The sequence below is a fragment of the Pogona vitticeps genome, chromosome 3 (assembly GCF_051106095.1).
Source record: "Pogona vitticeps strain Pit_001003342236 chromosome 3, PviZW2.1, whole genome shotgun sequence".
Taxonomy (NCBI): Eukaryota; Metazoa; Chordata; class Lepidosauria; order Squamata; family Agamidae; genus Pogona; species Pogona vitticeps.
Window position 1 is genome coordinate 20,281,684 of NC_135785.1, and position 21,442 is coordinate 20,303,125.

Below are 21,442 nucleotides of genomic sequence, written 5' to 3' on the forward strand. Positions count from 1 at the left end.
AGCAAATGACTATGCCGACGTCTTTACTAGCAGCCACGCACCAAAGAGATTTATGCCAATTGTGTTAAATTGGTGGGCTTAACTAAGATAATTTTGGCCATTGTTCTCAAATCTGTCCAACACATACCAATGCTTTGGCTATCCTTCCCCCCCCCCATTTTGTTCTTTACCCAGTCCTGAAAAAGGTGACATACTGTAAATGACTGAGAGGATAAGGCAATTTTCTTATGAGGAAAGGTATCTGTTGGCCTTTTGTGTTTTATGCAACAAGATTTTGCCCAAAGTTGTAATTTCTCATCCTTTTGCAGGCCTCGACATCACAAGGCAATTTAGCAAAGAATTCTTAATCTCTACAAGAGGGATCACATCCATATTGAGAAGACAATAACTGCATCTTTGTTTTGTGTGGCAGCAAAAATGACTGGAGGTACTGGAGATATAATGATGGTCACCTGGATGGCATTAAACAGAGTAGACAAATGCATGCATGATAAACCTATCAATGGCTACTAGTTATGATAGCTGTATGCTACCTCGGCTATCAAACTCAGTGTGTCTTTCAATATCCAGTGCTGGAGAACAGGAACAGATAAGTGCTATGACACCTAAGACATGCTGAGGACTTATCATGTATGTGGTTGGCCACCATGGGCACACAATGCTCAAATAGCTACTCCTTTGGTCTGATCTGCATGGCTCCTCCTGTTTTCTCATTGGGACATCTTAGTTTCATTACTCTCTGTCATTCTAACTTACCTCAGAAGAATGTTCTTACAATAAAGGAGGAAGGGTAGAACCTTTTATGCTCAGTTAAGCTCTTTTGGAGAAATGCAAGATATAAAGGCAATACAAAATTGATGATTGTTCTTGATCTGATGTTTCTGTTATTGTTGTGTGATGTTTTATAGATTAGCTGATTTTAGATAATTTTGTAAGCTTCTCTGACAATGTGCTAGGAAGGTGAGATTATGAAATAAACAAACAAACAAACAAACAAACAGTTTAAGCCACTTTCCCCCTTATTTTAAAATTTGGGTTTGGTTTGGCTTAATTGGTTTAATAATGATTTTAAATTGGAATGCATAATAGAAATATCTGACATGAAAAAATAATAAATCATCCCCACTCACATGCAAGCCCGACTGAAATGAATTGGATCTTTGTAGAACCACAACCCTCCAAAATTCCTTCCCCATACCAGGGCTGCTGGAGGATTCTGGGAAATGTAGTCCAAAAAAGAGAAGTAGTGATTTGTCAGAGAAGGATGCTGAAGAGCTCTGAAGCACCTGCTTCAATTCATTTGAAGTGTCTTCTTTCTAAGAACATACATTTGGATGATATTGTGTTACCAGGAAAAAGTGCAATGATCGAGAATGCAATCAAGACTAGTATCTCTGTCTTCAGCTTGAGGGCTGAAAATTGGTCATGGTCACTGTGTATAGCTCTGCCATAGGATGATTACATTTCTATATGCAGAGTGGCAGAAACCCAGAGGCTGAAAATATAATACACACTTAGCTGGGAGTAAGTCCCATTGAAATCTGTGAAATTTCGTTTTCAGAAGGCACAAAGATTGCACTCTGTAAGGAAAGCGACTTACATCATCCAGATAATAGGAATTATTTCCACTCTCCATTAGTTTTAATAGGAAACACACTGAGCAAAAAAAAAAAGAGCCTTATCACACATTTTTTGGCTTTCCACTGTTTAGAGTTTCTCCTTCTTAGTCTTCATTTGCATCATGTGCCAAGCTAACCTCCTGCTCCTACGATTCTCCCATTAGGAATAAAATGCTGGTCCTCACAGACAAGGTAATCAAAATGGCTCTCATTTCTTACCTCATTACTGAAACTTTCTACAGAAAAGAAAATGTGAAACACTAAAACAGCAGAGTTGAAATAGAGTCATAGAGTTGGAAGAGACCATTGAGGCCATCCAGTCCAACACCCCACCATGCGGGAACATCCAGCAAAGTACTCCCAGCAGATGGCCATCCAGCCTCTGCTTAAAAACCTCCAAAGGAAGAGACTCCACCACACTTTGAGGCAGCTTATTCCACTGCTGGACAGCTCTGATCATCAGGAAGTTCTTCCTAATGTTCAGATGGAATCTCTTTTCCTGTAGATAGAAACCATTGCTCCGTGTCCTAATTTCTGGAGCCCTGGAAAACAAACCTGTCCCCGCTTCAACATGACATCTTTTCAAATATTTAAACATGGCTATCATGTCCCCCCTCAACCTTCTTTCTTTAAGGCTAAATATTTCCAAATCCCTAAGTTGCTCCTCGTAGGACATTGCTTCCAGACCTTTAACCATTTTTGTCATCCTCCTCTGGACACATTCCAGGTTGTCAACATCTGTCTTGAATTGAGGGGACCAGAACTGGATGTAATACTCCAGGTGAGGTCTGTTAGAGTGGTACTATCGCTTCCCTTGATCTAGACAATATAATCCTATTGATACAACCATTGACTTTCTTGACAGCCACATCATACTGCTGATTCATGTTCAGCTTGTGGTCTACCAAGACTCCCAGATTCCTTCCACAGGTACTGTTGTCTAGCCAGGTGTCTTCCATCCTATATCTGTGCAGTTCATTTTTTTCTGCTTAGCTGTAGGACCTTACATTTGTCCCTGTTGAAATTCATTTTGTTAGTTTTGGCCCAGGATTCTAATCTGTCAAGGTCATTTTGAATTTTAATCTTGTCCTCTGGGGAACTAGCAACCCCTGCCAATTTGGTATCATCTGCAAATTTAATCAGCATACTCTCTATTCCTTCATCCAAGTCAGTGATAAAGATGTTGAATAGCACAGGGCCCAGAACAGAACCCTGAGGCATCCAGGATGAAGAGAAGCCATTGGTGAGCACCCTTTGGTTTTGGTTAGTCAACTAATTACAAATCCACTGAACAGTAGCACTGTCTAGCCCACATTTTACTAGCTTCTTTGCAAGAATATCATGGGGAACTTTGTCAAGGCCTTACTGAAATCAAGATATGCTACATCCACAGTGTTCCCTTCATCTATCAAGCCTGTAACTCTATCAAGAGATCAAATTAGTCTGGCATGACTTGTTTTTGAGAAACCCGTGTTGACTTCTAGTGATGACAGTATTGCTTTCTAAGTAATAACAAACTGTCTGCTTAATGATATTCTGTAGAATCATTCCAGGAATCGATCTCAGACTGACAGAGTGATAATTGTTTGGCTCTTCTTTTTTCCTCTTTTTGAAGATAGGGACAACATTTGCCCTCCTCCAATCTGTGGGGACTTCCCCTGCTCTCCAAGAATTCTCAAAGATTATTGCCAGTGGTTCAGATATTGCTTCTGCCAGTTCTTTTAATATCCCTGGATGTAATTTATCTGGCCCAGGAGACTTAAATTCATCCAAGGTAACCAGGTAGTCCTGTACTACTTCTCTACCTAGTCTGTGCTGCATTTCCCACAATACTTCACCTGCTCTTCGTCCCTCAGATTTCCTTTTTGGAAAATACTGAGGCAAAGAAGGTGTTGAGTAGTTCTACCTTCTAAATAAGCAAGTTAGAATTAACATTCTTTCTTCTGTTCTCACATGGTCTGGGTACTGCCCCTTACTGCAGTGGGATGAGACCCCTGTTGAAACCATGGGTTGCTAATGCTGATGCTAATTGCCTCTCACATCACCCTCGCTTTCTCTCTCAATTATAAAGGAACAACATTAAATGCAAAAAGTGATGTAAAAAGTGAAAGTAAGATTATTCTGCTAGTATAATCAGCAATAAGCATTAAAAGACAGTTCCCTAGGCATTCTGGCTGGCTGGATAGCTCAGTGGTTTAAATATCTGGTTGGGAGTTTGATTCCCCAATGTACCTCCTGCAGGTAGAGTCAGCTTATGTGGTTTTGGGCAAGCTGCACAGTTCCAGGTGCCCCCAGAAGAAAGGAATTCTGAATATTCTCTACCTCAAAAACCTTTTTAAAAGGGTTGCCATAAGTCAGAATTTACTTGAAGGTACATGATTCTTTATTATAGACATTATGAATCAAGATTTTCAGGTTTTATGGTACTCTCTTAATAAGGATATTAAAATATTACACTCAGTTCTTCATTCTTACCACTTTAGATGGAAATCTTAGGAGGGAATTTTCAAGTCCTGTCTTATTCCTGGCTTGTGTGGTTGATAATTTTCTCCTATGAAAAGTAGAGAAAGAAACTAGAGGACTAGTTATCCTTGACTTGATTCTAACCAATAGAGATGACTTGGAGGAGGAAGTGGCAATAAGGGGAACTCTGGGCGAGAGTGGCCATGTTCTACTAAAATTCTAGATTTCAAAGGAAACCAAAGTAGAGTGTAACCACACATATATGTTAGATTTTTTTTTAAAAGCCAGTTTTAATAATCTCAGAACAAGGATGAGTAAGATCCCATGGCAGGAGGCACACAAACACAAACAGTATATTTATTTATTTATTTATTTATTTTATTTATTTCATTTAAACCCCGCCTATCTGGTCGTTACGACCACTCTTGTAATAGTCCTTGTAACAGAAAACTGGCTGATAGTTAAAAAAAATTCAGTGACCCTGTAATTCTTCAAAGTCCATCATCATTTTGCACACTTCATTTGATTTGGATGAATGTGCTATTTCAGCAATCTTATTAAATTTGCTCAAAACATTTCTTCTTTTTCTCACTTTCTTTTCTGGTCAATGTCCTTCAACAAATCTGCAATACAGAAGCTCTCCCACCAAGATTATACGGACTCCCCAAAATCCACAAAGACTCAATCCCACTCAGGCCTATTGTAAGCGCCATTGGCTCCCCAATATATGAATTAGCGAAACACCTAGCCACCCTCCTACAGAACCACATTGGACAAACCTCATCCTACAGCAAAGACTCAGGAGATTTCATAAGCAAGATCAGCGCCCTAAAACTCAACCCCAGGGACAGACTGATTAGCTTTGACGTAGTATCCCTATTCACTAAGGTACTATAAAGGACACCCTGACACTCCTCCAGCAGATCTTTCCAGAAGACATCAAGGCCCTTTTCCAACACTGCCTAATGACCAGCTTCTTTCAGTAGGATAATGAGTTCTATGAACAGACAGATGGAGTGGCCATGGGGAGCCCCCTCAGCCTGGTTATAGCAAACGTCTACATGGAACATTTAAAAAAAACAGGCCCTGGCTTTGGCACCTTCACACCCACAGTCTGGTTCCGATACGTGGATGACACCTTTGCAATTTGGAACCATGGTAAAGAAAAACTAGAAGAATTTCTAAACCATCTCAACAACGTCCACCCAAATAAACAATTCACCATGGAAAAAGAAATAGAGAGCCAACTCCCTTTCTTAGATGTCATGGTCATACACAAAACTTACTTCCTATTGTGACACAAAGTCTACAGAAAACCCACCCACACAGAGTGGTACCTACACAAAAACTCTAACCACTACCCACAACAAAAAAGAGGCATAATTAAAACACTGGTAGACCGTGCAAATAGGAACGATGAAGCTCGATTTCTCAGCACCAAACTCAACTGTCTGAATTTGGCCCTGCAGGCAAATAGCTATTCCACGAATGAAATCACAACAGTCATCAAACCAAGAAAACAACACCAAACTGAAGGGGGGGGGGGAAAGCCACCTACAAATAAAGTATTTCTGCCGTACATCAAAGGGGTCACAGACCGCATGGGGAAACTTTTGAAAAAACACAACCTATAAACAGTATTCAGGCCCACTACAAAAATACAACAAATGTTATGGTCAGCAAAGGACAGAAGGGACCCCCTCACCACTGCAGGAGTATACCGGATACCTTGGAGTTGTGGCCAGGTATATATTGGAACCACAAAACACAGCATTCACACCAGAATCAAAGAACATGAGAGACACTGCAGACTAAAACAACTGGAAAAATCTGCAGTAGCTGAACATGCCCTAAAACAAGCTGGACATGAAATTCTATTTCAGAATACTGAAGTATTGGACAACACCAGCAATCATTAGGTTAGACTGCACAGGGGAGCCATTGAAATCCATACACACCAGAAGAGCTTCAACAAAAAAGAGGAAAGTCTAAAACTTAATAAGGCATGGCTCCCAGCACTGGAAAATACAACCTGCAAAATGTCAACGAACTCTACCCAGCCACAAAGACCAGAGATCACTGCACACAAAAGACCAGCTAACGACACCCATCAATCACAGTGACCAATCATCTCTCCCCTTATCACAACAATACACCCACAACAAAAACATGCTGATCATCATAATCACCCAATCTCCTAAAAAGGACAAAAGCTGATCTGACAGCTATAAATACTCAACTATCCAACAAACTGCAACAGAGCACAGACAGAGTTCTGACTCCTGTCCTCTGAAGATGCCGGAGACTGAGACTGGTGAAACATTAGGAAAAAAAACACCTAAAGAACGTGGCAAAACAGCCCTGAAAACCCACAACAACCATCGGATCCCAGCCGTGAAAGCCTTCGAGAAAACATTGAATTATGTTTGGTGAAGACCTTAGAAAGAGCATTATCAGTGGCTGCTCCCAGCATATGGTATTTTTTCCCTCAATGAGGCTACACAGTCCTTTTGCCGGAAGGTTAAAGCCTTTCTTAAGTTGGCTTTTGAACTCTGTACACCCTTGCAGGAATTTATTTATTTTAGTGGGGTAGATGCAGCATAATCAGTGTATTAAAGTTGTTTTAACTTGTTTTAACTAATCAACTCTTTTGGTTTAATCAGATTTTAATGTTAATGCATTGATTTATTGTGATCTTAATGTTTAAAAATGGTTCTACACTGCCATTTATCCCTTCATTGGAAGAAAGGTGGAATGAATGAATGAATGAATGAATGAATGAATGAATGAATGAATGAATGAATGAATGAATGAATGAATGAATGAATGAATGAATGGTCTCCTTAAGTGAATCCAGGCTGCGCTTTGAAAAGACAGCAGTGGCAGCTTTCCCACCCTAAGTGAAGCCACAGCTGCTGTCTTTGCAAAGGGCAGTCAGTGTCCCTTTTTACATGCGTGGCTAGGAAGCCAGGAGACCTTGGCAGCAGCTATTAAGGTAAGGGGATGTTGGTGGGGTGGGTGGGGGTGAGGGCTGGGACTAAGGTAGGGAAATGAAGGGGTGTGGGGCTAGGCTGTTGGGGTGGCTGGATGTGGGAGGGGGGTGGCTGCCTACTGGCCTCTGATCAGCTGATCGGCGGCCAGTAGGCAGAATGGGCTTCTGTGCCATGTGGTAAACTCTCCTGGGGGTACCCAATTTGTGGGTGAGTAACTTGGATGTCGGCACCCAATCTTCACCAAAGTTGGCAGGTTTGTTAGGGAAAGACATAGGAACCTCCGTTGTGATTCCAGATTCTCTTTACGCCCTTTTTTATATTTCTTTTTGCGTCTTAAAATTCGCTTGCAACTAAATCATTAAATGTTACTTTTTGGGGGCATTTCATTTTCTTGGAATTGAATTTTGTTTTCAGGGGTCATTGGATTTAAGTGTCATTAATTAATTAATCCCAGGTAGCCGGCTCAAGGTTGACTCAGCCTTCCATCCTTCTGAGGTCAGTAAAATAAGTACCCAGCTTGCTGGGGGGGGGGGCAATGTGTAGCCTGTATAATTAAATTGTAAACCGCCCGGAGAATGCTTGTAGCGCTATGGGGCGGTATATAAGTCCAATAAATAAATAAATAAATAAATAAGTACCTGGGGAGAGCTTCCCTGGGGGTCTCCTATTTGTGACTGTATAACTCAGGGGTCCACTATCCAATGTTCACCAAAATTTCAGGAGTTGTAGAATCGTGTCTGAGGAAGCTTCTCTGCAAATCCAGTGCCTCTAGGTGCTTAGGTAAAGGTAAAGGTTCCCCTTGACAATTTTTGTCCAGTCGTGTCCGACTCTAGGGGGCGGTGCTCATCCCAGTTTCCAAGCCATAGAGCCAGCATTTTTGTCCGAAGACAATCTTCCGTGGTCACATGGCCAGTGTGACTTAGACACGGAACGCTGTTACCTTCCCACTGAGGTGGTCCCTGTTAATCTACTTGCATTTGCATGCTTTCAAACCGCTAGGTTGGCGGGAGCTGGGGCAAGTGACGGGCGCTCACTCCGTCACGTGGATTCGATCTTACGACTGCTTGGTCTTCTGACCCTGCAGCACAGGCTTCTGCGGTTTAGCCCACAGCGCCACCACGTCCTTTCTCTCACTAGGTGTTTAGGGGCCAGTTTTATAGCTATTTAAAATGCAGACAAATTGACAAATTGATTCATTGATTCATCAAAGAATAATATATTCCTATACGTTGATCCGTTAACCTTGACAACTCACGAATCAAAATGAATTGCCATTTTTTTATTTGTCCCCATCTCTAGTGGTAACCAATTTTTCAATGCAAGAGGGTGGACAAGCAAACAGATTACAACCTTATGCCCAATGTGCTCTTCCTGGATCCAAAGCATGTGGACAGGGAGAGAAGGGTTTCAATATCATGAACACAATGATGTTGCAAAAGCTTTTTATTAGCAATAGAGGATTTGTCCTGGATTGATTTCTGAATATTAGCAGAAGATGACTTTATTCAACATGGTTACACTTGGATCTGAGACAGAAGGATTTCACTCAATGTCTGGATAGCAGAGCAGTTTAGATATCTGGCTATGGAGCCACAGGTTGAGAGTTTGATTCCCACTATGCCTCCTTGATAGGGGCTGGCCTGGGTGTTTCATAGCTATGGTTCCCAACTTTCGGATGTGCTTGGAATACAACTTCCAAAAATCCTGGCCAGCACAGCTAGTGGTGAAGACTTTGGGAAGTTACAGTCTAAGAACATCTAGAGACCCAAGATTGAGAACCACTGATCAATAGGGTGTATTTCAGATCTTCAGTTTTAAGATAAGATGAAGAAACCAAGAAAGAACAAAATACAAGCATGTGAAGTTGAACCTCCCTTGTTCTTTCTCCCACTGCTCCAAGCTTGCACTCACAGGCTTAAGGAAAAATGTCTTACTTAGATGTTTCCAGAATCTAAAATAGTCTTGTTCTTTATCCAAGGAGTTTTGGCACTGGAGTGGATCTGGAACAACATCTATGAAGGCTGCAGAAGAGCTCCAGAAGGTTATCTCCAAACTGTAAGAATGGTTCCTTTCTTCCTGAAAACCTCTGGCTAACATTCATATATTCATGTGCACGTACGCGTTCATGTAGGCTTGTGCATGAGAATATGTGGCATTAATACATGTATAAATGCATGGAGCAGGGTTTTGTTTGTGCAGAAACATCAAAGGGTGTATGCACGTCTGTTCTTTGCTGCAGGGACACCCCTGTTCTCGTTCACTGGTGCAGTATCATTGCATTAAAAAAATACTTTGAAGAACATTTTTCTAAAGATTAATGTGGATTCTAATATTGGCAACACTATCATCCAAATGACAATGATATTCATTCTCACAAATTTTAAGGTATAGTGATTATATGCGTTGGCTTTTTTTTCACTGTGACACAGATTATTCTAAAAAGAGGGAATCTATACCTTTAGTGTGTGAAAAATGTGTTCTTCTGCTTAAAATAGTTCTGAATGCTGTATAATATTTTAAGCCAGCTAATTAAAATGGAACATTCAGTAGATTCGTGATGGCAAAGATCTGAATCCTGCCAAAATGTCATTTAAAATCTCCTTTCCCCCCTGAAAATCTTGACAGCTGTCAATTAAAGAATATTTTTAATTTACCACTAAGAGCACTGAACACAGATAGCCATGTAGGACTTTACCACACTGTAGATTAAGTTCCAGATATCTTCCTGTCACTTCCACAACAAGGCATAATTCAGTCTAGGGTTTTTCCACACTGGGAAATTTCGTGTGGTCCAGTCCATGCTTAAAAGGTTCTTATTAAACTGGCCCAAATCCTGTTGATATTGTGATTGTTGTGGGTTTTTCGGGCTCTTTGGCCGTGTTCTGAAAGTTGCTCTTCCTAATGTTTCGCCAGTCTCTGTGGCCGGCATCTTCAGAGGACAGTAACCTCTGCTCTGGTGTAGTTGGCTTGAGTGCAGTATTTATGACTGTGAGATAGGCTTTTGTCTCTTTCTGTATATGGGTGATTAGTGTGTATTGTTGTGGGTGTATTGCTGTGCTAAGGAGAAGAGATTATCTGTTCCTGTGGTTGATGGGTGTCATTACTTGTTCCTTTGTGTGTAGTGATCCCCTGTCCTTGTGGCTGGATAGAGTTCGTTGACCTTTTGCACACTGTATTTTTGAGAGCTGGGAGCCAAGTTTTGTTGAGCTTCACACTTTCCTCTTTTTTGTTGAAACTGTGCTGGTGCTTGTGGATTTCAATGGCTTCCCTGTGCAGTCTGACGTAATGATTGCTGGTGTTGTCTAGTATTTCAGTATTTTGAAATAGAATTTCATGTCCAGTTTGTTTCAGGGCATGTTCAGCTACTGCCGATTTTTCCAGTTGTTTTAGTCTGCAGTGTCTCTCATGTTCTTTGATTCTGGTGTGAATGCTGTGTTTTGTGGCTCCAATATATACCTGTCCACAACTCCAAGGTATCCGGTATACTCCTGCAGTGGTGAGGGGTTCCCTTCTGTCCTTTGCTGACCGTAACATTTCTTGTATTTTTGTAGTGGGCCTGAATATTGTTTATAGGTTGTGTTTTTTCAAAAGTTTACCCATGCAGTCTGTGACCCCTTTGATGTATGACAGAAATACTTTATTTGTAGGTAGCTTCCCCCCCCCCTTCAGTTTGGTGTTGTTTTCTTGATTTGATGGCTGTTGTGATTTCATTCGTGGAATAGCTATTTGCCTGTAGGGCCAAATTCAGACAGTTGAGTTTGGTGCTGAGAAATCGAGCTTCGTGGTTCCTATTTGCACGGTCTACCAGTGTTTTGATTATGCCTCTTTTTTTTGCTGTAGGTGGTGTTTGGAGTTTTTGTGTAGGTACCGGTCTGTGTGGGTGGGTTTTCTGTAGACCTTGTTTCCCAGTCGGAGATCAGTTTTGCGTAGGACCATGACATCTAAGAACGGGAGTTGGCCCTCTATTTCTTTTTCCATGGTGATTTGTATGTTTGGGTGGATGCTGTTGAGATGGTTGAGAAATTCTTCCAATTTATCTTCACCGTGACTCCAAATTGCAAAGGTGTCATATTTTATTTATTTATTTATTTATTTAATTTATTTAATTTATATCCCGCCTATCTAATCAATTAAGATTACTCTAGGCGGCTTACAACAATAAACAACAACAATACGGATAAAATAAATTATACAAAGGAAAAGTTACAACAAGATGGGACAAAACTAAGGAAGAAAAAGGAAGGGTGATCAGGAGTTAATATTGGAACCAGACTGTGGGTGCGAGGGGTGCTGAATCCAGGGCCTATTTTTCAAAATGCTCCATGTAGAAGTTTGCTATAACCAGGCTGAGGGGGCTGCCCATGGCCACTCCTTCTGTCTCTTCATAGAATTCATTATCCCACTGGAAATAGCTGGTCGTTAAGCAGTGTTGGAAGAGGGCCTTGATGTCTTCTGGTAATATCTGTTGGATGAGTGTCAGGGTGTCCTTTATTGGTACCTTAGTGAACAGGGATACTACATCAAAGCTGATCAGTCTGTCCCCAGGGTTGAGTTTTAGGGTGCTGATCTTGCTTATGAAATGTCCTGAGTCTCTGATGTAGGACGAGGTTTGTCCAATGTGGGTCTGTAGGAGGGTCGCTAGGTGTTTGGCTAATTCATATGTTGGCGAGCTGATGGCACTTACAATGGGCCTGAGTGGGATAGAGTCCTTGTGGATTTTGGGTAGTCCGTATAGTCTTGGTGGGAGAGCTTCTGTCTTGCAGATACGTTGGAGTGCAAGGAGAAACTCCTGATCAGCATGTTTGTTTGTTTTGTGACTATGTTGGTTGGATCCTGTTTCACTTTTCTCTAGGTGGTGGGGTCTAGACGTTCTCTGATTTTGTCCTTGTATTTTTCTGTTTCCATGATTACTGTGGCGTTGCCTTCTTCTGCTGGCAGGATGATGATGTCCGGGTCTGAGTTCAGGGACTTGATGGCATTTCTCTCCTTTCTCGTTATGTTGCTTTTGGGGTTTTTTGCTTTCCGTAGAATCCTAGTCACTTCCCCTCTTAATTCCTCTGCTTTTTCTTCTGGAAGATGATATAATGCTGATTCCATGTTGGCAATTATGTCTTCCATAGGAATTTTACTGGCTGTGATTGCAAAATTTCCTCCTTTGCTTAAGACTGAGGTTTCTTCTGGGGAGAGTTGGTGTCCCAATAAGTTGATGATGATGTGTATGGTGTCTAGTGTAGGTTTCTGTTGGCTTGTTTGGCATTTTTTTGAATTTCTCTTTTTGTCTGGCTGTGTGGTTCATCATTTCTTTTTCCATCTTTTTGTAAGAGAGGGTATCAATCTTGTCCCAGTCTTGGCTTCTCATTTTTTGGCTGATAGTGATGTGTAGGCCTAGTAGTTCTTTGCTTGTGGAGTCCAGTTTTTTGCGGGTTGTGTGGATTCTTTCCTGTAGGAGGGCATGTTCCAGGTGGTCATAGATGTGGCTGGCCTTTGGGGAAATGATGGTCGTTTTTGTCCTGAGGAAGGCTGCTATGGTTTTGTGTCTTTGCAGTGTAGTAGAAATGTTAAGGAACATAGTAGGTGTGCTCTTTTGCTTCGGAATGTTTCCAGTCTCCGGGTTTGTCTGACTGTTTCCTCCCCATAGAGGTGTTCAATATATTCATGAAGGCTTTCACGGCCGGGATCTAATGGTTGTTGTGGGTTTTTCGGGCTTTTTGGCTCAGTTGATATTCTTTATCAATCAGGGATCTTTCCTTCTGAAAAACTAAGATTTTGAAGAGCTGTGCCTAACCTCTGGAAGAGGTCTAACTGTACACATTGCAGCTATTGCAGATGTATTTCTTCAGGTAAAATGACTACACAACTCATTCAGATGCTAATTGAATCAATAATGAGCATACGACTGTAAAATCTGGGCAGAAAAATCCAGCAGGCTGTTTCACACACTTTATAGGGCATGGAGGCAATTAGTATTCAGGGGTTTTCTTTTATAAAGGCTGAACATTCAGGAGAACAGCTTCTGGTATCCTTCATGAAGCCTGAGTTTTGCAGGCCCTCCAGTGCTATTTGACAGGTAGATGTATGTCAGTACCACTTCAGCTTAACCATCATGACATCTTCCTAAGAATCCTGGGACACAGGAATTTGATGATTATGCTAGAGACCCCTTGCTTTCTTTACAGCACTACTGTTTTCCAGTCCCCGACAAAGGAGAGAGCCCCATGGTTAAACCCATTGGAATCCGTACTGCGCCTCCACCCTATAAATTCTTCACTGGTGAGATAGCTACCCATTGGGCATCTGCTCTAAACTTCTCAGCTGGTGCTGAGCTATCAAAACCACCATTTCCAGCTGGCTGAGAGGGTTAAAAATAGAAGAAGGCTCTGTGTATTGAAGGTTATATTGATTCATATATGCAGCAGTGGAATAATGAGAACAAATTGAGAAAGCATGCTAATGTTTTAATTGGGAAATTGGCTAGATCTGGGCAGACAGGGTGATTGGGTATTTTTCTGTGTCATCTTCCTTTGCATCTGCCTTTCATTCAAGGATTTTTTTTCTTCTCATGACATAAGTAGTCAGCCTGCATGAAAAAGCAGCACTAATCATTTTCGACATGGAGCCGAGTGGTGACAGGAATGTTACTGGATGTTGTGGAGCAGTTGAAAAAGTTGGAGTTTTATTTACAACGTCACATGCTGTCTATAATTTGAGTGACCGGGAAGGACTTTCCGGAGCTGGGTTAATTGTCTATTTGGCATTAACCAGTTGTTCCTTCCAGCTTTTGAATTCAGAGACAGCCCCTCCCTGCCCACCCCTGGCTGAGTGTTCTATCCCTCTCTTTCATTGTAGCTGTTGACCTGTTCAGTTGTTTGCTAGTATGTGTGCAGTAAAGAAAGCATATCAGGCAAAACCCAAAGGAAAAATAATTAAAAAATTTAAAAAGACAAAACCCCTGTGGCATCTTGCAGACTATTATATTTTAATGTGAACTTTAAGGACAAGTCCACTTCTTCAGATATATGAGATAAATTATTCCTTGAATATCTGATATATGTTTTTACCTCATAGGTCTGAAGAAGTAGACTTGTCCATGAAAGCTCACAATTAAATATAACGGTTAGTATTTAAGGTGCCACAAGGTTTTGGTCTTTTTCATTATTCATTTTTCTTTGAGTTTTGCCTGATATGCTTGCACATACTAACATGGCTATCTCTTCTAAAACTACAACAGTAAAGAAAGCAGTATACACAAGTGTGTAATTTCAACGTGCTGCACGTAATGTTTTTTATTCTGTCTACTACAAATGTCTCAGAGAGAATTATTGAGACTTTAAGTGCCAGTTAATGAACTCTGGGGTGAACTCTGGGGAACTTGTAGCTATTCTTCTCTATAATCTCTGTACATCTACTATATAGCAAAACAGGTATTTTTCCAGAAATCCAAGACTCTGCAACAGAAAGCTACACCAAACAAAGAGCTACAAATGCATAAATGAACCCCTAAACACTTTAGATAAACTATCAGACTTAAGCCAAGAAACACAGTCATACCCTCTCTTATTGCCTTCAGCAACCAGTACACAAAATGTCCCTTTTCATTCTCCCTGTTCACAAGCACCTGTTCATGAGTTCACAGGGGCTTGGCTGACATCAAATTGAAAAAAAATGCACAAAACTCAGTGCATCCATTTCTTAAATGTATACAAACCAAGCCTTGACACAGTGACATTTTTCAGTACCATATTACTCATTGTCATTACTTTTTCTGAATAGCAGGAAATAGGGAGTAATGAGCAACAAAATGCATTACTAATGCATTTCTCTCTAGGATTTGTTTGTTTACTTATTTATTCACTTGTTCATTTTGCAAAAAGCATGGTAAAGATAGGACAAAATGGCTAAAAAATAACATGTTTGCAATGATGGACAAACATTCTGTAAAAAGAAAAAGAAAACTCTTACATTTCCTTCACTTCAGTTGAAACATTTAAGTAAAATGTGCTGCTGCTTGTACGGCATTGGATTTCATCACTAAAGGGGGAGTGAGTGAGAAACAAGACCTTTTAGTTTTAATGTTACTTTCAAGGAGAAGTGGGGAGGATCCTGCTTGTTTCTTCCACTTGCACAACTGTGTACTGTGTGTGCAGTTAGGCAGTTTCCAGGCTTGTGGAGGATGGTGTTATTGGATGCCTCCTTGCTTAGGTTCTGTACTCATCCAACCACTGGTATAATGTACCATTGTATGGACAGAAGTAACAAACAAGCTTTTGTCCAGCATGGTTAATTCAATGAAGGCTTTGGAAATACAATAATGCTGGGAAAGATTGAAGGCAGCAGGAAAAGAGGAAGACCAAATACAGAATTTTTCTGTTTATGGTGTGTGTGTGTGTGTGTGTGTGTGTGTGTGTGTGTGTGTGTGTGTGTGTGTGTGTGTGTGTGTGTGTGTGTGTGTGTGTGTGTGTGTGTGTGTGTGTGTGTGTGTGTGTGTGTGTGTGTGTGTATTGTTTTTAAGTGTGGCCGGTAGCCATATTAAATTCCGGGTATGGTTTACATACCTGGCCAGTAAATAAATAATAATAATAATAATAATAATAATAATAATACAAGATGGACTGCCTCACTAAAGAAACCACAGGCTTGAGTTTGCAGGAGCTGAGCAGAGCTGTTGAGGGCAGGACATTTTGCAGATTGTTCATTCATAGAGGCACCATGGGTTGGGAGCCACTATGTGACACACAACAACTGTGCCCGTTAATGTGTATGTGTGCAGTACAATTTATAGGCTGCCTTTCCCCCAGTGAGGGTATCCAAGGCAACTTGCAATATTAAAACAAGCAATATTAAAAGCACAAAAATTTATAAATTAAAAGCAATTAAACTATGTTGGTAACATATGGCCCAGTGACCACAATGGCTGGAGACAAAAAATTTGTAACTCATTATTGCCAGTCCCTGAGGTTAATATGAATGACAAAGGTAAATGGGAGTTGTATTAATGTAAAGGAAACAAGGTTTTCCATAACAGGACTTTAATCAAATTTAACAAACACTCGAACCTCTGAGTGCATTCTATTTTTCTGTACAAATGTTTCTAGGTAAACATACTGTCCTCATTCAATGAATGGAATATATCAGAAATTGATTCCCAATCTCCATAACTATTTGGGGTCTCCATATTATTGACCAGAATCCTGTTGTGTAGCTCCACCTGCTCAGCAGGACTCATGTCATAATCTGTGGCAGACTGCCAACACTAAAAGTTTTCCTTTTTGATTGTGGAATGTATGTGACTTTATCTCATTGCATGTTAGTCACAAATGCCTAGCCAGTGATGGTGATGTCATTCCTGTTCTATAGGTGGCATTGTGCAGCAGGATACTGGCCTCTGCCAGTATCTATATGCCTGTATCTATTTCTAGATATAGATCTGCATACAGATGTCAAGAGGCAGGTTGATAGATTAATTGATGGTTAGATAAATATTACTACATATTGACTAAGGATATGCTTCAGTTCTATTCATTCATTCATTCATTCATTCATTCATTCATTCATTCATTCATTCATTTATTTTACCATCTTTTTCCTTGAAAAAGACCCAAGGCGGCTTACATTTTTAAAAGACAACATTAAAGTTCAGAGCGAATGTGAGCCAAGAAGAAGGAAGATGGACATCTGAAGACAGCCCTAAAGGCCCGTGAATATCTAAAATGGGCCTTTAACAAGGCCATGTCCTGACCCAGCAGGACAATGGAACAGTCTGAGACCCAGAGCCAATGGAAGAACCTGGTCATTCCTTACATGGCAGTTGTGTCTGAAAAGCTCAAGCTGATTTTTAGTAAACACCATGTACCTGTGCACTACAAACCCACAAACACACAAAGGCAGAGAATCATCTACCTGAAGGACCAGACACCAAAACACAACAGGAACAATATAGTATAGGCGGTCCAATGCAAAGAGGAGTGTTCGGAGCTCTATGTTGGCGAAACCAACAGCCATTAAACAGGAGAATGGCCAGGGAGGGGCAATGGCTCAGGAACATAATTAACAGTGTTCCTTCATTTGAAAGACAAAGAACACTCATTTGATGGCCAAGATGTACCCATTTTGGACTAAGAAGATAGGTGGTTTGAGAGAGGGGTCAGAGAGTTCATACATGTGAATATAGAAAATACCTCACTCAACAGGGGTGAAGGCCTTAAATACAATCTGTCTTCTGTTTATCATGTAGCCCTTCCATATGTCCTCAGGAAGATCAGGACCACATTCACCAAAAATACCCTGATTAATGATTGTTAATGACCCATGACAATGGGTGGAGAAGGGTTGCAGAGGTGGGTTTTTCACTCACTCCCCCTTGTCCATTGTCCATCTAAGGATCCTATTCAGACCAGGGGTAATATTTGTCCATTTCTGAATCCAAAGCAAAGTGAGAAAGCTCAAAGCAGCACTAACACTGAATCCGGGGTTCTACAGCAACAAATACTGTTTTGGTGCTTTGGAGATTAAAAAAGCTGATTTTTTAAAAAAAATACTTGCTGGGAAAACAAAGGTAATGCTGTAATAGAAGAACAATAAAGTCCCCAAGCAGAAGGAGATTGACAGTTCATGCATCAATGCAAAGCCCCAGCTCTCCTGGAAGACTTAGTCAAAGAACTCTTAGAAAGAAATCCTTTCCAGTATTGGTGGTCCTTTTGTAAGGGGAGCGTGTTAGAGAGCATAGAGAGGTATAACTATTTCCATTTCTTCATTTTTTATAGAGAATAGGATGAGTATTCATAGGGGATTTTTTTTCTTTACTTTTAGGCAGCTGCAGATATGAAGCCAATTGACTGAACAATTGTGTGTAGGGATCACAATAGGATTAGGAACTGTACCTAAGCTATCTGTTACACACCCACCCCTAATTAACCAACCACCCACAAACACACACAAACACACAGAGAGACACACGTTTTTCACTTTAGGAAGACAGGAGAGAAAGAAACCAAGAAACTGTTGGGAACTTTCTGTGCACAGAGAAGTTGAGCAGTAGTTGATAGTATTGAATTTCACTTCCTTAGAGGTCAGAGCCTTTATTTCCCCTTTTTCATATTTTTGCTGTTTGTGTGTTTACTATTTGTACAAGTAGTTTGAAATATTTGGCTGTAAATTGAATTGGATGGGTATAAATCACCTCAGATTCACCAAGATGTGATTTAATAATTCAGATGAAATTGAAGCAAACAGTATTCACATACCCCTAGTACTCACAAATAACAAACTCCAATTTTATCTAGTTTGATCACTTGAAACACATTTTCCTTTCATTTTGTTTTTTATCCTTTCTATAGCTCCCTGCCTGTTTCTTCTTATGTAAAGAGCTATCCAATTTGTTTCAACACCACATTGATCAAGCTGGCAATCCTGCATCCAGTTAACCTGCTTCGTTACTTCCAATTGCCTATAGTGGGGTTTAAGCATTCTAGTAACAAGCAGGAAAGGATACCAGATCTTTCACATGCCTTCTAGATAATGTGATTAGACGTAATTTGCCACATAGTAGTTTGCTACAAAATTAGATGAAAGTGAGTTTTGAATAATCAGGATTCACATAATTAGAGTTTTCTATATAAGTGTGTTCTATAATACAAATACATAAACATTATTATGTTATTATGTAGCAACATCAACTGCTAAATAATGGATAGATACATCTCTCTCTCTCTCTCTCTCTCTCTCTCTCTCTCTCTCTCTCTCTCTCTCTCTCTGTGTGTGTGTGTGTGTGTGTGTGTGTGTGTGAGAGAGAGAGAGAGAGAGAGAGAGAGAGAGGAAGCATGTATGCATGTGCAGCTTTGAATTGTGAACATATTGTCTTTCTTGCATACTATCAATATAAGTTTATTCCATATATTTGATTTGTACATAATGAAGTAGCTTTATTTTAGCTTCAGGGATTGTATTGAATTTGAAAATGATTAGAAATCTCCCTAAAGTTCTTTTTCCCCTCCTTTTTTTATTTCCTTTGCAAATGAAGCTCTAATACTTGGAAATTCTTAAATATTTATGGATTGACTTATGAATCTGCAGGCATTTGCAGATTTCCCTTGAGAGCATGTATTCCTGTATTAAAACTCATCTGGTAACTGCAAGTGTCAAAATTATTTCTCCTCTGCTGAATCAGCTTAAGCCTGTCATCCCATCTCAGAGGAGAGAAAAATTAAAAAGGAATGCATTTGCTTCATAGATTTGAAATAGAAAATACCTTGTAGAAATGAGATCCTTATGCTCAAACATAGATTCCAGATATGGGCTGAACATGTTCGCTGAATCCCTCAAGACATTCCACAGATTCCCATGTTTGTCCATAAGGGGGCAGCCCCAAGTTGCTCCATAGTTTCTCCTCAGGTGAAATTCCAAGTGACTTGTGAGGATTGCGCTGCTTGAGCGAAGGAGCTGCAGAAATGAAAACAGCTTCAGCAGAAACAACAGGAAGCAATTAGTATTGCAAGATATTCAGTACTTGGTGGAGTTTGCTGGGGTTTATTTCTTTAAGAAACAGCCAGCCAAACAATTCCTAATTGGCTTTTTTCATGTTACCAAATGTCAGAGAGAAGAGAATGGAAGCAGGTGGGCAATGGAGGAGAAAGGTCCCTCGCCAGAGCACTGAAGAGACAAAACAGGAAGAAACAAAAGACCTGCTTCTTCATAGAATCATAGAATTATAGAATTATTAAATTGGAAGGGGCCTGTAAGGCCACTGAGTCAGCCCCCCGGCTCAATGCAGGAATAAATAAGAACATAAGAAGAGACCAGCTGGATCAGGCCAAGGGCCCATCTAGTTCTTTTTGTCCTGTATCTCACAGTGGCCCCACCAGATGCCCCTGGGAGCACATGAGACAACTAAATACCTGTCTCCTGATCCCCCTCCCCTGCACCTGGCATTTTGAGGTACTTTCCTTTGAAGCCTGGAGATTATACATCCCCATCATGGCTTGTCACCTGGACTTTTCCTCCAGGAATCTATCTGTCCAATCCCGTTTTAAAGGCATCTAGGCCAGATGCCATCACTACATGCTGTGGCAAAATCAAATACAAAGGACATCTGTCCAGTGGTTGTCTAAATTTATCTTGAATGCCTCCAGTGTGGGAGCACTCACCACTTCTCAAGATAATTGGTCCCACTGTCATACTGCTCTAACAGTTAGGAAGTTTTTCCTGATATATAACCAAAAAATGGCTTCTTTTAACTCATTGTTGCACTCTGGGATGATCAAGAACAGATCCTGCCCCTCCTCTACATGACAGCCTTTCAAGTATTTGAAAAGTGCTGTCGTATCACCTTGGCCATCTCATGAGAAGAGAAGACTCCTTGGAAAAAACCTTGATGTTAGGAAAGTGTGATGGCAAGAGGAGAAGGGGACGACAGAGGATGAGATGGCTGGACAGTGTCTGTGAAGCAACCAACATGAATTTGACATAACTCCAGGAGGCAGTGGAAGATAGGAGGGCCTGGCGTGTTGTGGTCCATGGGGTCACGAAGAGTCGAACATGACTAAACGAATAAACGATGACGGCATATCACCCCTCAGACTTCTTTTCTGAAGGCTAAACATGCCCATTTATTTCAGTCTTTCTTCATAGGGCTTGGTTTCCAGCCCCCTGATCATCCTTGCTGTCCTCCTCTGAACTTGTTCCAATTTGTCAGCATCCTTTTTGAAGTGCAGTGTCCAGAACTGCACACAATACTCAAGATGAGGTCTAACAGTGCCAAATAGAGGAGTGTCACACTTTGCATTTATCCCTGTTGAATTTCATTCTGTTGTCTTCTTCATCATGGCAAGTATCAGAACAGGATCTTACTGAGCTAGAAGAAATTGTTCTCTAAATTTGATCAAATGCCAAGACATGTCAATTTTTCTGAGGGCAAAAAACAGTCCACATATAGGTTTTTGACTTGTTCCATTCTTGCAGACAAGAAAGAAAAACTTCAAAAGTTTCCTCACTGCTAGGCAAAATTATGGAAGTTCCTTAAAACTCCTTTTCCTCCAGTTTTTAATAGTGCAAGACTTCTCCTGCAAAGAAATTGGAACAAAGGTTTTGCTAAAACAAAATAAAACAAAAACAAACTTTTAATTTGTTTGCACACACATGCATACACTCACACATAAAGCATACATTTTGTGCCATATACAATGTTTTTGCTGTGCAAAATCCCTTCCCCCCCAGCAAAATACACTTTTTTTGCTGTTAAAATTACTGTTGAACAAAAAGGTCAGGTCATTTTGCAATCATGTACAGCAAAAAAACAAACAAAAAACTTTAAGAAGTTGACCGTTTCTTCAGTAGAGTCTTAATATATCAAAATATCCTCCCCGCTCCCAAAAA

At 40.5% G+C, this 21,442-nt stretch overlaps 1 long non-coding RNA gene across 1 annotated transcript; it reads right to left on the reverse strand.

The window, feature by feature from the left end:
• Window positions 1-1,214: 1,214 nt before the first annotated feature.
• Window positions 1,215-19,506, reverse strand: LOC144587775 (uncharacterized). The gene is made up of 2 exons (XR_013542916.1): window positions 19,320-19,506; window positions 1,215-1,316 (listed from the first exon to the last, which is right to left on the reverse strand). It is a non-coding gene; the product is annotated as an uncharacterized LOC144587775 (long non-coding RNA).
• Window positions 19,507-21,442: the final 1,936 nt, after the last annotated feature.